The following is a 3948-nucleotide window of genomic DNA, read 5'->3' as shown; positions in this document are numbered from 1 at the left end:
CGCAGCCAGCTAGGGCGCTGCGGTGGGAGGGGGTGCGGGACACCGCGGGGCGTGTGGGAGGGAGAATGGGGGGCTCTCTCGCGATACTTGCAGCCTTGGTCTCCGCGTTCCCCTTGGGGTCCCCACTGCACCACTCTGCAAAGGGACCCTTTCGGGGTGCCCACTTTTTCTCTTGGCCCGCGCTTGGGCACTGAGGGCACAGCCGGGACCCGGGCCTCAGGCCACCTAGAGGAGGCACTGGCTTTGGAGCGGGCGAGGGGTGCAGGAGGAAGATCATAAATCCTGAAAAGATGACATCCCCTTCTTCCTTGGAAGCTTCCCTTTAAGTTAATTTCCCCCACTTCCAGGCGCTGAGCGGGATCTCGATCCCACTGGAACCCAGCTCAGGGGATTCCTTGCCCTTACCCTAGACTGGAGGCCGGGCGAGCTCAGCTATGTGTTGGATGCATAGAACCGGGTACCTCTGGGGAGACAGGGTGGGACACACAGGCCACAACGACAAGCAGAGCCAGGGTAGGCAGGAAAGTGCTCAAAGAGGAGAGACTTGGAGAGGGTGTTCTAGGGAAAGCAGGGTTGGAGGGTGAGAGGAGGCACCTGGTTCTTGTTGGAGAAGGTACAGTCAGCAGCAATGGAGTTGTGTGTGTGTGTGTGTGGGGGGGGGCTTGAGTCCCTCTCCTGCAGAGGGCTGTACTTCTGGCTGGTCAGTTTCTCTCAGGGACATGGTCTAAAGGGACTCTGGGCAGTGCCTAGTTCAGCTTCAGGGCCCCATTAATCAGATGCTCTTATTTGTCCTTCTTTTAGGTGAGGGAGGGCAGGAGCTGTGCCTAGGGACACACAGCAGGTGCTGCCGCTGAACCAGAGTCCAATCCAAGCAGACTCATTTGGAATTCCCAGCCTGTAATGCCCAGGCAGCCCAGGGGTGGAGGGCATGGAGCAAAGTGGGCACAGCCAGGGCTGGTGGAGGGTGGATGTGGAAGGGTGCCTTCAGTGGGGATGAGGTGGCACTGGGAGAGGGCCTGGAGTACAAAGGTCAGGGTCTCTGCCAGTTATCCAAGCAGGATGGACAGAGGCTATCTGTGGGATAGGGGACGTGGGGTGCCCCCAACTTTTCTCCTCAGGCATGGGGGGAGGGCATAGTGATGGAGTGTGAGATGGGAGAACTCCTGGCCGGCGGCGGTGGGCGGGAGCCCCAGAGTCTTGTTCAAATCTGGAAGATTGGGGGCTTGAGGGGATGCCAGAGGCGCTGGAGTCCACTGAAGCCAGGATCTAGAGCATAAGAGAAGGAAAGTCCTACTGTTATACTAGAAAATTATTCCTTGTTCATTTGAACTTCAAATTTGACCAGATGTCCTGCATTTTTATTTCCTAAATCTGCAACTGCAGCTTGGAACCCTGGTATCACACTGCACCAAGCCACCAAGACCAGTTTAGGGGCAAGAGAGCCCTGCCCTCTCAGAAGACCCCTTCCTGAAGACAGCCACTCTCTCCCTCCATTTGCTTGAGTATTTCTACCACCACCCTGCCCAGCAGGAGCAGCTGAGCTTGGGGTAAGCCCAGGTCTGACCTTCTGCAGGACCACCTAAGTCAAAGCTCCCCCAGCCTGGCACAGGCCTTAACTGCATGACACTGAAGATCCTCATCTGCAAAGCAGGAAACAGAACACATGCAGGGGACTTCGCGAAAGCTAACTGCAGATCCTGGCCACAGCAAGGTCTCGGAGCCTCTGCAGTGCTGGTCACTCAGGTTCCGGAATGTTCTTCCCCCAAAGAGCCCTTTACTGGCTCCTCTTCATTCCTGTCTCTGCTCAGAGATCACCTCCTTAGCGTGGTCTTCCCTGACTCTCCCGACTCTGAGGCCACTTTCCACTCCTGCTTGGCCTTCTCCAGTGTGCTCCCTGGGCAGTGTGGTCAGGTGCATCCCTTCCCGTGTCAGAGCCCAGGTTGCTGTGTCCACTGCCGGGTGCATGGATGGGCACAGAGGGGTGTTCAGTGTCAAGTAGCCGTGCCCAGCTCCTCCATGGCAGCTATCTAGCAGTATCTCCTCAGACTGGACACTGCTCTGCTCTGCCTCCAGGACCAAGAGATAGCAATGCAGAGATGGTCAAAAGGAGGCTTGCAATACCAGGATGGCCTGCCCAACTAGGGATAGGCCAGAGAAGAGGAGGGGACAGTGGCAAGAAGGCCCTGCACCTCTTAGGTCAGAAGATCTAACTTCAAGTTCCCCCTGCTCGCCCTGTGCTGAAAGACAGGCTGGTCTAGGCAGCACTGAGTTGGTGCTGGGGACCATGCTGGGTCTCAGGTACAGAGATGACAGGATGCCAACCACAGAGCCCTAGTTGGGGTGACAGTGGTGTGGGCAGTACCTCTCCAGACTCAGGCCAACCATCTGGTCTGGGAGCTGCCTCAGGGCCCCGCCCTGCAGCTGCTGCTGAGACCTTGCAGCCTGTGTCCTGCCCAATGGCCAGCCCAGCCTGCAGCTGCAGAAGGTGACAGGACTGGAGGTCCGTGCTCCAGGAGTGGCAGGTGGCTGCGCTCTCCAGGGGCCAGTGCCACAGTTTTTGTTGGAAACAGCTGGCTGTAGTGCACTTCAGTCAGAGCAGCAGCCAGGCTGAGCCATGGGGCTGGGTCCTCTCCTCAGCATTTGTGTTGATGGAGGAGAGAGGGATATTCCAAAGAGAGGGCTTTGCTTTCTTTCTGGGAGGTCAGAGAAGAAGGGTGGCCCTGCCACCGGGAGATCCAGGATTGGGAGGAGGGTGGACTCAGAGACAGAGGTAGGATTGGTTGCTGCATGGGTGCACAGCTCACAGCAGGCATGGGCTAACTGCCCACGCCAGACCAAGGGGCTAGAGAAGACAGGGAGGCCTTCTGGAGACCAGCCCCAGAGAGCAGAGGGAATCACAGGCTTCCACAAGAGGGCGCCCTGATGGCTCCTAGTGGCCATTTGGAGGTCAGCCTAGACAATCAGCCCTGGGGGACCTTGTGGCCAGGGTCAACATATATTGAGTAATGGACAGATATCTAAGGCCCAGGTTCTGGGGGCATCCAGTCTGAGCAGCAGACTGGGCCTCTCACTAGGCTCCCTCCAGGCAAGTCCACGTCTGGGGTTAGGCAGTCACTGGGTCAGCTGCGTTGGAGAGGGAGCAGAACAGCCTCAGGGAGGAGCCACTCCCTGGTGTGCAGGGGGAGTCCTTCCCTGGGGAGGGTCCTCTTGTGCAGCCCTAGGAGGCAGGGACAGCACCCACGAGTGTTAGTGGCAAAGTGGGCTGAATCTGCCTCCTCCAGCTGAATTCTGACCTTTGCATGAAAAGTGAAAATGACATCTCTCCAAAGACACCACTCAAGGACTAGCTCATTGGGTCCTCTGCCAAGGGTCATTATCTCCTTGGGCCTCAGGCAGGAGCAGGGTGGTGGACCCCCTGGCCAGGAGTAGGTTCTGTAACTCCCTCAGGAAACCAGATGGAACCCTTCTGCTGACTGGGTGCTGGGCCCTTCTGAGAAAGATCCTGGGCTGTCTCTGGCCCCACAACCCGGTAGCACACAGCTCCTCATCCAGGCATCTGAATCCAGCTTGCTTGGGACCCAGGCCAGGTGGACCCCCTTCTCCCTCTGTCACCTGCAAAGTCCTCCATCTGCTTTAGTGGCTGTCAGCGCAGAGAGAAATGACTGAGTCGCCCCTTCCTCCCTTTAGGACACTAGTGGCCACTCCCTCCCTGCCCCCAGTATAGGGACGTGCACACTTGGGGCACATTGTGAAAGTCAAATTAACCTCCCCCACCCCACCCAGGTCTGGATAGGGGCGCGTGGGAGCTGGACCGAGGAGAGCCGGGTTACTTTATAAACGAGGAAACGGAGGCCCAAAAGGATGTGGCCCCGGGACAGGCCGACGGTGGCCGGCCCACTCCCGCGGCGGGCCTCGGTTACTGCCCAGCTTTGGCCGCAGGCCACCCGA

This window comes from Marmota marmota, unplaced genomic scaffold, assembly GCF_001458135.2.
Source record: "Marmota marmota marmota unplaced genomic scaffold, marMar, whole genome shotgun sequence".
Lineage (NCBI taxonomy): Eukaryota > Metazoa > Chordata > Mammalia > Rodentia > Sciuridae > Marmota > Marmota marmota.
This window is presented reverse-complemented; position numbering follows the sequence as displayed.